Source organism: Cryptomeria japonica, chromosome 2 (assembly GCF_030272615.1).
Source record: "Cryptomeria japonica chromosome 2, Sugi_1.0, whole genome shotgun sequence".
Taxonomy (NCBI): domain Eukaryota; kingdom Viridiplantae; phylum Streptophyta; class Pinopsida; order Cupressales; family Cupressaceae; genus Cryptomeria; species Cryptomeria japonica.
Genome location: NC_081406.1, coordinates 9,250,372 through 9,264,154, shown reverse-complemented (window position 1 = coordinate 9,264,154; position 13,783 = coordinate 9,250,372).

Below are 13,783 nucleotides of genomic sequence, written 5' to 3'. Positions count from 1 at the left end.
TCGGACTTTGACTGCAAAAAAGGCAATCAAACTAGAGAAATTTGAAAAAAATATGGCACCATTAGAATGGGCTCAGATTCATCTTTCCAACGCCTATTCGTTTGCCAAAAACGGAGAGCGGACGCCCAAGTTATGCCCGATTTTGTAAGACTACTCCTAAAGGGACCCAGATGGGCCTTTAAGCCCTCAAGGGCTTAAAAAAAATAAGCCCCTGGTCCGCAGGGCGACCAGGGGCTAGTGCTCTACTGGTGGCGGTGTAGGGGCGGCGGCGGTGGAGTGGCGGCGCTTGGGCGGGGCGCGGGCTGCGCGCAGGCGGCGCGCGGCGCGCAGGCGGCAGGCGGTGCTGGGCAGGTTACCGCCGGCGGCGGTGGCCGCCAGGCTGGGCGGTGGCGGTGCTGGCCGTAACACTGGCTGCGCCCAAAATATTAAAAAAACTGCATTTTTTTTAATATTTTTTTTGATTTTTCGTGAAATTTTTTCCTCGAAATTCGTGCCCTAGGGTCGTACGGCCTTAGGGCAATTTTTTTTTGTCTTCTGGAGCAACTGTGTCCAAATTGGACGAATTTTATATGGAAATAGAGGTTTTTGGGCACTACGAGCTCAACGGTGAGGTCCGTTTGGGCTCAAAGTGCGCTGAAAAAAAAAATACCCCCCTATTCCAAAATAAAAATACAGAAGACAAAAACAGATCTGATGCAACCAAAACCTGGATCTCAAAATCTTTCAAAAGTCTGAACAAGCTGCAGCAGATCTGGCTCTGATACCATGTAGGATTTGAGAAATACAAATCCACATAACCCAAAAGAAACCTGCATGCAAGAAACCTGTCACAGAGAAAGAGAGAGAACAAATACAAGGGTTTTGGCTCTGACAAAGAGAAAAGATGTATTATCAGAGAAAAATAAATCAAGAATAAATAATACAAGAGATCAATCCTTATAAAGGAGATCAACACCAAAAGGAAAACCTAACCCTAAGGTGTGTGCATTTAATAATTAAATATTAATTATTAAATGACTAATATGTGCATAAAGGGAAATCTTAAGAGGAGAGTAAAGTTAATTAATTACTTTACTCTAACAGGTAGCTCATCATGCCTTCACTTTGTAATCCAGTGTTCATCTCTGATTTTATACACTGGAGGCTCCCACAAATTCCACTATGATCATCCGATGTATTCTTTCTATCACCTGCTGATTAACAACTGATGGGAATCAGTTGACAATACATTGCACCAATTTGACTTTGCTGACATTGAGCTGATAAATCTTCAAACAGACACATAACCTAGTTGGCATCCCCTTTGTCTACCTTACTAACATGCAGCAGCATAGTTTATGTCAATCTTCTCTTCTCTTGATGATAACATCTTTAACTAGTGGGAGTCTTGCTGCTAGTCATCAAACTGCATACTAGTTGCACTACACATTCTCATTTGTTCAACCCTGCTTTCTTACCGGTCACATCTTTACCGGTTGGCAACAATACAATGCCAACACATCACTCACCAGTTAACATCAATGACATCACTATCAGTTGACTGCAATGACCATAATGTCGGTAACATCAGTAACAGCACTACCGGTTGACTGCAATGACCACAATGTCGATTGACATCAATGATAACTCTTAATGTAAATAGATTGATACACATATTTAGGGGGAGTCAGCCAGGTAGTGATTATACAAATTTTCAAATTGTCGGATTGCTTTTAGTGATTGGAGCACTTATCATTTTCCACCAGTGTTGCCATCAATGCCAAAGGGGAAGATTGTTGGCATTTGACGTTCCAGTGATGCTCCAGTTAAGATTGGTGTTTCTTGATGCTTATAGATTCTTAGGAGTTATCATTGATGGAAACTCAACCTCATAATCTTATCTCGTATGGCATTTTGGCTATCTGGATGTCTTGGATAAAGTATTTTTGGATTATAACTGTCAGTGCAGTTCAATATATAGTTTTGTGATCATTCTCATTTTCAGTGAAGAGGTATTGGTCTTGGTGATCAGTTGTTAGTTGGTTGGGTATATGAAGCAGATTATCTCAACAATCCACCCTCCAATGTTGATTCTTATGCTTGATTGAAATTTCAATATCCGATAGAGCAGAAAAATAGAGTATTCATCATGTTTGGTGGTATAACATGTGACCGCATTCTTAGAATTGATTATGGTGATTGATGATGTGTTCGATATGGTTGATGAGACCTATAGGAAGTGTGTGATCATGTATTTTGGGTCCAGAAAATGGTTCGGTAAAATATCTAAGCCGACTTCCAGCTACACATTTCATTTTTTATATTTGGTGAAGCCGACTTGTGGAAGATCATTTTTGTTGGTGCGGATATATAAGATCGATTAGTTTAATGCATTTTAGGGTGGATATGTTGTGTGTGGTTATTTTGGAGCGATTGAGCGTAGTTTCACGTGCACACCTTGAGTTGTGTTGATTCTGTAAGCAGAGCAAAGCAGAACATAGTAGTTTAGCAGATCAGTGCAGTGGATCACTTTGTGCCTAACCGGAACTAATACTTGGCATAGTTAGATTCTATTTTCTAGTTCATTACTCATTGTAATCATTTCCTAACAGCGTGTAAGGTAGTGAGCCTTCCTTCGGGGTTGTAGCCCTATTTTTTTAATTGAGTAACTTGTGCTTTAGGCAGTGTGCCTGAATGCAAGTGCATTCCCATTTTGTAATATTGTTTTGCTACTGGCCATAGTGGAATAATATTGTGGGTTGAAATCCCATTGTGGTTTTTCCCTTTTGGGTTTCCACGTAAAAATATTGGTGGTATGGTTGCATGGTTATTTGTTTTGTGTTGTTTCCCTTTACTTTCCTTCTCATGCATCTGGTGGTTAAAGAATAAGAATAACAAGTTTGAAATTTGTAGAACACAGATTCACCCCCCACCCTCTCAATGTTCATTGATTCCAACACAATAGTGGACCCAATTTCAGTAGCAGGGACCCCACACGAGGGATATTGGTCCAAATGAAAGTAATACAATCCATGGATAAGACCTAGTGCAGGGGGGTTTACCTTTAGACACAACCCTAGAAAAAGATTGAGTCAGGGAAGACAAAACCCAGTAAGGGAAGTTCATCCTTACCCCATGGTGCAGATGGTTTAAGATAGAGAAGAGTTAAAAGTTAAATCTCCTCTTCCTTCCATCAAGTGTGAAGTATTTCATTGGGAGTAGGGTAGCCTCCTTCCATATACCTGTGAGCTCATCGCCATTGTATCTAATTTGCAATCTGGAGATCCATTCACTGGGTTCAAAAAAAGCTCAAAATCCTCCTTGTAATTTCTCTTAGGTTTCTTAGGGAATGCAACACCATCAAGAGCCAACCCAGTAACATCCGCAATGATCTGCTTAAAAACCTCAAAAGTGATGCTTCACGATGTCGTTGTTCCATGCTTCAACAAAGGCAGTAGAGAGTTTGGGGTCATGTCCATTCATGTGCTCCACATACGAGTCCAAGTTTTTGTGGACAATCTTGCCCTCCAACTTGCCATTATTTTTGAACTCTAAACACCCATCAGGTTTGATCTGATTCAAAACTCCTACCATCTTCTCAAACCCAAAGGCCACTAAGTGAAAGTGACATGTCTGAAAACAACTGTGGTGGGTACCACAAAATTAAAATCTCGCTGCCTTAACCAACTTGGAAAGGAAAGGGCAAGAATAGAAAATACTAAAAAATCAACCTTGGGATTACACATCATTAATATGTTTGTCATTTGAAATCATGGCATGGGAATCAAGGGGTACGTTGTGCATTTGGAACCAAACTTCAAGTCCAGCTAATTTATCCGCCACCCTATTCCCCTCGCATCGCACGTGGCAGAATTGACTTAATCAAAAGTAAGGCAGAGGATGCGACACTTGTCGATGAGAGGAGCAACTTTCCAATCTATCCTAGCTTCTTCATTTAACATCATAATGGTATTGCGGGAGTCACCTTCCACAATGAGTTTAGAGATACCCATCTCACTTGCCACGTCAAGTCCGTGAACTAACGCTGCCACTGTCGCCACGCTGGAAGTTTGGACACCTAAGTTGACAACATAAGCGAGGATCAGGTGACCACGCGGATCCCTGATTCCACCACCCCCTCCCGCCTGACCCAGGTTACCACGAGAAGACATGTCAAAGTTCAGCTTAAGCCATCCGATATCGGGGAGGGGTCCTAATTAAAATCTAGTGTTACCATTTTCTTTTATCATAATTAAAAAAAAGTAGAAATAAATTATTAATTTAACTATTAGTTTATACATAAATAGTCAATATTATGATTTATAAATGTAAAACACAAAATTATTAAGATAAAAATATTTAATATCTTTTGTTTCTCTTTACAGTATGTAAAAATATCGATACAAAGATTTTAAAAATATTTTAAATTCTAACCTTATTTTATAAAAGAAAAAAAACCAAAAACAATAAAATATAAACTTAAACATAACATAAAATAATAAGACAATTATCAAACCAGTTAATATATGAAAATAAATTATATTTAATTATTATTATTACCATCAAATGAATTAGCATTGCAATTCATATTATCTTATCAACTGTGTACTCTTCATTAATAATTTTACTCTTATAGAATTTTTTGGTTGGTGCTGGAACTCCCTACAATCTAACTCATTACCGGCATATATCCACTTATGATAGACCTACTCAACTTACACATCATCAGCTTCTGCGAACTTACAACAATACCTAATTTACGAAGCCTTCTTAGCCAATCCAACGTTGGTTTAAAGTCTGTATAGTTACATATTTTCATCATCACTCACCAAACTCTCGTAATAGCCAACGTTGCTCATGTCACACCCTACACACATCGTAATTTAGCATATAATATCACAACCTGTCAAATCAAACTTCACCTATACCAGAAAGTCGATAATTTTTACTTATCTTCCAATCTAACGAGAAGATCAAATTCGGTGAACTGTCACCAAACACACTTATAACAAAAGGGTGTGCCCACATTGTCTGCTTTACTCGACTTTGCAATGGAAATCCGAAGCAAATGCATTCTATTTGCAAGCATTATATCATTTCTCTGTATATCATTCTGCTATGCAGGTAAGTTAACAATTCACTTTCCTCAGATCGTATTTCAATTTTCTTCTTTGGTGTTAAAGTTAGAATACACACAACTATATTCTACAGAAGATGGTCCAGCACAACAAGATCCAACACAGATAGTTGGGAAGGCGTTGGTATGCTTCGACCACGTACGTTACATAACGTCCTCCTCAGTTTATTCACAGGACTTCTTTTCTTAGAAAATACCTTCTTGTTTTTCCAATGGGCGCCTAGCTTTTTTTATGATATATTTGTGTGTTAAACATTTTGTAAGGTCTATGAATGCCCGCCTGCATATCGTTTGACGCCAAGCGGTAAAGTCAATGTTCCTTACGAACAAACAGATGAATACTGCAATAGTGGTTGCTATGAAGGGACACCGTTGGTGCTCACTTGTATCGATCAAATACTTTCAAACTTTGAATTTTACAACAAGGCCACTGTTGAAGATATCAGAAAAACAATAGTATAAGCCTGCAGTAATACTGAAAAGCACGGTAAGACTAGGCTTTTAAGCATTCTGAAGTTCAAAATATTACATGACTGTGGAAATTATACATTCTTATGTGTTGATCACAACTTACCTATTGTTTACATGAAAGCTTGGATCTACACTAAATATATGGGCTGTTTATGCGGGGAGTCTGTTAACTAACAGTTAGACAGATGAAGGAAACTAAATCTTCATTACGAGCGCTTCTTGAACTAATATAATGGCCATACTTGTGCAGGAGATTTTAACGTAACGCACCGTGTCCATTGTAGTGGTAAGGCGAGCAACATTCAAATTGAGAATATCAGTGGCAAACTCATGATATTTATATCCTTGTCCGGATTGTTATTATCTCTGTAACAGTGAGGCCCACTGAAACGGTGCATATGACTCTGTTTTGGTCTGGAGTTTCTACCTATAGCTAGAAGAATATATTATTCTGAAAGAACATACCTAAACCAAGTATATGCCATTTTATGGACTATGAAATTTACACTCTATTGTATTATGCAATGTTTTATAGATAAACATTGATTAATTGACATGGAAGATCATTTTTATTTTTGTTGTAGTGGCAGTTATCATTAGTTACAAGTTGTGGCCATTGAAATAAAACTAGCAATTGCACCTTGGTGTGCAATGGTTACACCGAAAATACATTGAAGGTCAATGATTAGAAAACAAATGTGAATTGGTAAACCATTTAAAAAATGATGTTTGTGTAACAACGGTCTCAATGGAGAAGTGATAGTTCCAAATCAACTATGCATCTACTTACAAGGATCCAAACATTATTAGAATAAAATCTCTTAATAAATAAGATAATTAGAGCCCATCATCAACATGCTCATGTTATGTTTGCAATATAGAGAGACATAGAGATGGATAGGTAAGGATAGAAAGGAGTGATAGAGGGGGAAGAGACAAACAATGAGAGAGGGATAAGGAGATAGAGATGAGGGATAGAGATAGAGATAAAGATAGAGATGGATATGGAGAAGGAGAAGGAGATGGATATTAAGAGGAGTGGGAGAGATGAGGAGAGAGAGGAGAGAGATAGATATGGAAGAGATAAATATACAGTGGGAGAGAGGAAGAGAAAGATAGAGATGGAAAAGATAAATATGTAGAGGGAGAGGGAGGAAGAGAATGTGAGAGGGAGAGATAGAAAGATAAATTTAGAGATAGGGAGTGATATATAGAGTTAGAGAGAAATATATAGGGGTAGACAATAATGGGTAGATAACAAGATATATATAGAGGGGGAATAGAATAAATATGGAGAGATAGAAATGAATATGCAAAGAGATATGGATATATCTAGATCTAGAAAGGAGAGGAAAAGAGAGGGGAGGAGAGATAGATGGATAGAGAGAGGGGGACATGTTTAAAGATAGAAGAGGAGATAGAAAGATAGAGGGAGATAGGATGAGGAAGAGAAAACAATGGAGAGAGGGACAAAAAAGAGAGGAAGAGATAGAGATATATAAGAAAGGAAAGGGAGATATAGATATATATGGGAAGATATTTTAGAAGAAAAGTAGAGATAGAGATAGATAAGGGGATAGGAAGTGAGCTAGGGAGGAATAGAGACAAAGAGAAAGAGAGATGGGAGATGTAGAAAGAGAGGGAGGAAAGAGGGGGAGAGAGGGAGAGAAATTGGTAGAGGAGGGAGAGAGATATAGAGAGGGAGATAGAAAAGAAGAGGGGTGAGAGAGAGAGATAGCTTAATTTATAAAGGAGAGGGGGAGAAGGAGAGATATAGATAGAGGGTAATAAAAATATAGAGAGAGGGATAGATAAATAGAGAGAGAGATGGGGAGAGATGTAGAGAAATAAGGAGATAGAAGTAGACAAAGATCTAGATAGATAGAGATAAGAGACATTTAAGTGAGGTATCCAACCCGTAATCGCAACGACCCGATTGCAAGAGCGGAGCTCTACCAACTGAGCTATATATATATATATATATATATATATAGAGAGAGAGAGAGAGAGAGAGAGAGAGAGAAGTATAGAAAGAGTTCAAGATAAAGATGAAGGTAGAAAGAGATTGAGAGCAAGAGGGAGAGAGAGGAAGATGTTTCAAAGAGGAAAAATAAATAATGAGAAATGTAAATATATATAAAGAGAAGAGTATATGAGAGAGAGAGAGAGAGAGAGAGAGAGAGAGAGAGAGAGAGAGAGAGAGAGAGAGAGAGAGAGAGAGAGAGAGAGAGAGAGAGAGAGAGAGAGAGAGAGAGAGAGAGAGAGGAATATTGAGAGGAAGATTGATAGAGAGATGAGAATATAGAAAGAGGGATTTAGAGAAGGAGATAAATAAAAATAAAGAGATAGAGAGGGACATAGGATTTTGAGATAGAGGTAGATTGAGAGAGATTGAGAGAGAGAGAGAGAGAGAGAGAGAGAGAGAGAGAGAGAGAGAGAGAGAGAGAGAGAGAGAGAGAGAGAGAGAGAGAGAGAGAGAGAGAGAGATGAGAGAGAGAGAGAGAGAGAGAGAGGGAGAGAGAGAGAGAGAGAGAGAGAATAAGGAAAACAATATTTTATCATCTTTTTAGTCAACAATCAAAATATGGAATGTCTCCATGGGAAGCGTCCATGGGAAGCTATGACCAATCCAATACATCATGTGCTTAAGGACTCAACAATTCACCTTTAAGACTTCTTAGATGTACCCATTACATATACTACTAACATATCTTTCCTAGATGATAAAATACATCCAATTAATAAGAAAAGGGAGTAGACATTGATGAATTAAGTAGATGCATGATTTTATTATGATGATGGGATCTGGAACATGGGATTGACAATGGTGGAATGTTGTGTGGGACATCTCATGTTTGTAGTAGTTTGAGAGATAGTGTGGTGCATTGAAAAATTTAAAATTTTATTAAATATTATCTTTAACGAGATGTGGGCAATAGATTTATAGCTTCACAACTTATGAATCATTTTTTTTTTCTCAACAAAACTCCATGGATTAAGCAACTTTGCAATCTAACAATAACAATCTAGTTCCTCAACTTCTCACAAAATGTATAAAATTTATGCATATTTCAAGGAAAGTCGATTGATTAAACTCTACAAGTTAAATCATCCCAATAAGTCACAATGGGACATGCTAGGTTCTTGTTCAAGTGGCATGGACCCTAACAATCCATAAATGACAAGGTAATTGAACTTAAAGAGCATCAATTGATGTCAACAACGTTGATCACCAAGGACTTACACTCATAACCATATGAAAAGTGTGGTTCCTTGTGATTTTTTGCATGTATCCTACCTTCACACATGAAATATATGGATGCATTCGAGAAAGTCCATATATTGCACCAAGAAAGTGAGAAAATGATTGCTTAACAAAATTACCAAATGAAAACAAATAACAAAAAATACACTCTTAATAAAATTATATAGCCATCAATTTGAGAAAATGTCTATAATTTGTTAAATTGATTACAAATGTTAGTATGTATGTAAATTTTGAATAATTCACTTTATTCATTTCAACATATACATAGGCGAAAATATCTATAATTTGTTAAATTGATTACAAATGTTAGTATGTATGTAAATTTCGAATAATTCACTTTACCCATTTCAACATATACATAGGCCTATTTTTTCAAATGCATGATTAGAAGACAAAAACACATGACAAACTAAGTTGAATCCTTGATCTTTTACATTTTAGAAAATATTCCCGTACATTTAAATTTTAGTGAATGTTTGTTGCCCAAATAAATTGAAGATTGCATACATAATTTTATTTATTTATTTTAATAGATAAAAAATTATTAAAAAAAGTCTCATTAATTCTCTTATTCACATTCTTATATTTAATTATTACAAAAAATAAAAAAACATTAATTTATTTATATAACTTATTAATTTAAAATAATTATACTTATATATACATACCATTAAATTAACTAAAGAAAAAGATTCATTTCCTTTACCTTTTATCTAAATTATATTATATTTAATTATTTGTTTTATTAATTGCTTTATATATGAAAGCCTTTATTCCTCCTTAGAAGTGTTACTCGTATTTTATTTTAAAAGTGTATTTCACTATATGAATAAAGGTAAATGAAAGATATGTTGTTTTACTTGGGTTTTACAATTCCATCTTCACTAACAACGAGTACTTCTGAATCGGGAAAATTTATTATGAATTGAATAGGAAAGTTGGGTCCTGCTTTTTGAATTTTACAACTGACATTGCTGGCTTTTGTTTCCGGTGATATTTCATGCATGCTAAGTGGTAAGTGTTCCTTGGTTCGTGAGGGTGAGTTCCATAGTAAATTGATAAATACAATAAAAGAAAAGAATTGATAAAGTGACATGTTGTAAATTGTAAATTTTGAATAAATTAAGCAAGTTTAATAATTTATCATATAGAGACAATTCATTTACCACCAATAAGAGGTCATTGTAATGAAGGATAGGAATATTCATATGTTAGAACTTGTAGATTAGATAAACTTGAAAAAATGATCAATGGTTAATAATGTTACAAACAATTATGTACAATAGGTACAATATAATAACAAACACCATGGAATTGAACACATAGTTTACTTTACCTTTCCTTGAATATAACCATTTGCAATATCCTTGGAACCTCTCAAGCAAATGCAAATCAACATGTATATAGTAGGTCCTAATTTTTTTTTGCAAAGCTTCCCCATTCAGATGTTTGGCTTCAATTGCATTTTGATTCTTGCAAGAGAATACATAGTTGCATAGTTGATTTCAAACTATAGACAAGAATAATGGCCAAAACAATAATTGATAAAGTGAGCTAATGCAAAATTTAATTTTTTGATAAGTCTAATAATTTAACCTATAGAGATCATTCATTTATCACCAATATCTGGTCTTTGAAATTGAGGATAAATCAAGGATAGAAAGATTCATATTTTGGAATTTGTAATTTGTAATTTGTAATATGTGCAATTTGAGGATTCACTTTCCTTAAAGTCTCAAAATATTTGGTTTTTTGTATTTTCCTTGCTCATTCCTTCATCCCTGTTGGACCAATACTTATAGGATTACTCATGCCATCATACCCAGAAAGTATAAGGTATGTGGTAAAATTGTAAAACCAATCTTTGAACCTTGAAAGTCTTCTACCCATTTTGCTTGCTCTTTTTCTTCTAGGATTAGGCACACCATATTAATGATCTGTAACCAATTTCTCGAATCATAGAATTTTGGAGTTCCATATTTTCCTTTACCAAAAATTGCACGTAGTATTCTATATCCCTAATCTTTGATCCATTTCCTTTACCTTTTTGTCGGTATCATATTTGCCGTAACCTTGAGCCTACTTGTACATTTAAAAATAAGAATGAAAGATTGAAACTATATCAACTAGTTGATAAAAAATAATGAGGAGCCCATTGGAAACAACTCAAGTTGCTAATAGAAGGAACGGAGACCAAACTGGGTACTGCAAATGAAAATGTTAAAGTGACTAACATGAAAGCCAAGGGAAGGTGGAAGCATAAATTAGGAAAGTGTTAGTCAATTGTTAATGGGAAGATAACCGTTGGAAGAAAAGGGAATGCAAGATCATCGATAGACTCAGTTAAGTGTGACCAACAATCTGAATGCAATAGAGATGACATTAGGGGAAGAGCACTAGTAGCCGCCATAGCTAACTTCGTGGACCCACAGATCCTAAACGGTACATCGGATTTTGATTTTGATTTTCAGTTGTCTTCATATGCGACTTAATTGCTTATAGCTATTGATTTGACTTCTGGGTAGTAACGATGCATGCTATGGAATCAGTTATGAGCACAAAGGTCAAAAAGTACGCATTTCAAAGTGTCGCCTGATACCTAACTAAAGATGTTCCAATAACCATCAACTCAAAATCGCTAGTACTTGTTGACAAATGTCCCAATAGTGGTGCACAAATGTTTCAATAGTGGTACACAAATGGGACAAATGTTTCAATAGTCGTGCACAAATGGGCCAATTAATTACAAAAAATGATCAGCTATTGGTACAAAACAAATTTATTAATGGTGTTTTACTATGACGGTCATTAGGGGGTCAACATGACAATAAGGTGACAATTATTGAAACTATGTTATCTATTGATACTCTTCCCCTATTGGGGATCGCATCTTCAACTCCAAAAGAGTTGTTTCAAAATAATTATTTGAAAAAGATAAAGTAAACCTTAGCAAAGAGGAACAATAAAGTCAAAGCGATTACAATTAATAAAAGAGAAATATGATCGAGCTTTTGCAACTGACAAAAATTGCTCTATACCTTATGCTTTAACAGATGTCGATACATTGTTTCTAATCTTCCATTTTGACACAGGCTAGGAGGATGCTAACAAAGGTTGCAGAGTCTGGCTTTATACATGCATTTGCTTGAGAGTTCCAAAAGCCTTTTTAAAAAATCGATTTTGTCAAAAATCTGCTATTAGGGCATTCCATGAGAAAACGTTTCTTTGAACTGTTCACGTGCTCTATGCTTCCATTTTATGCATATCCTGGAATCATTGCGTTCCACAAAAAGACATCTCTTTGAGGCATTTTGTCAAACAGTTCACGCACTTTTCCTATATGCTTCCACATTTTGCAAACATATATACTGTAGCGTTTTCAACTATAAAATTTGACAAAAAAATCCCCTTCTATTATAGCTTTGATGGATGTGTATCGAAACCTTCTGTGTTGGCCCAGGCAGGGAGGGTGCTGGCAAAGGTTGCAGAACGTGGCTTTACACTTGCCAATTGCATTTGCTTGAAAGTTTTTGAAGCCCTTTCAACAAATTCATTTTTGCTTATATCCTTCTCTATCACGACATCATTGTGAAAAGCTCTCATTTCAGCACGGGTTAGAAGTATGCTGTAAAATGTATGTAAAAGCAATTGCAGTGGAAGCCAAATTACTTCCGACGAAGGCTCGACTGATTTTAGTGCATTGACGTGATAGGCTTTGGTGTAGAAGAAAGTCAACTGACTCGGGTGATGACGCAATGCATTTTGGAGATGTAAACAGTATAGCAAGAGCCAATCACGTTGAGGGAAAATGGACGGGTGTGATGTATCCTATCGTCTTGCATTGCTTCTACGCAATTTCTAATCGTCGATGTGAAAAAATAGATCGTCCACTTCAATTAGGATACGCCTTCGGCGTAAATAATTATATTTAAATCAAATATTTTTCAAAAGTTCATCTAATTTTTAGTTTAATTAAAAGCTAATAGTATAATATTTTTTTTAAGGTGGATAATAAAAATTAAATTGATAAAGTATAAAAGGGATTATGTTTATAGAGAAGGCAACAATACAAAGAGTTAAACTCCAAGCATAATTTTTAAAGAATTGAGCAAGTAATGTAATTCTAAGAGGGAGTCTTTATCATCAAATTTTCTCGAAAATCATTGAGGGTGCAATTATCATCAATTAGATCCCAACAAATGAGTGTGCCCTCTTCTTCAAGACTATTATCTGAAGTTTTTTTAGAATACACTTGAGAAATGGTTGAAACTCTAATCAAACAACCTTACCAAATTTTTACCAACTAGAATCACAACACTCATGAGAAGAGGTAAAAGGTAGTCGTGAGGGGTGGGACCATTCATATGAAGCATTATCTCTATTACCTGTTGGCTAAGATCCATGGGACTAGGGGCTATGGTATCTTCTAGTAGACAAGTTTAAACCTTGCTTGCATCCTCGAGGAGGGGGAATTGAATGAGGCGGGACTAAAAAAATAATGTAAGAAGCATTACCCTAGTGATGTAAAAGCTCATGTAGATGGGCCACCTCAACTACAACATTTCTAACTTGCACTTGAATATGTATAAACACATTAGAGAAAAGTTTACCTTTAATGTATAGAGGGAAATGATCATCGACATAAGATCTTAAAAAATAGCATTTCTATATTTCCAAATGTTGAAGAGAATCTTCACCCTAAAATATCAAATAAATGCATAATTGAAAGGGAGACAAGGCCTATCTCACAACAAAAAAAATTAATTCCATAAAAAAGAAGTGGAGCTAAAAGACCTAAATATCATGAATCTAACTCAAACTTCTCGAGTTGTAATGTAAAACTAACACAGATTCTTAATAATTTTTATTTTTTTATAAATAGATAAGAGGGATTAGGAATTATCAAATGTATTATGTGAGAACCAAGA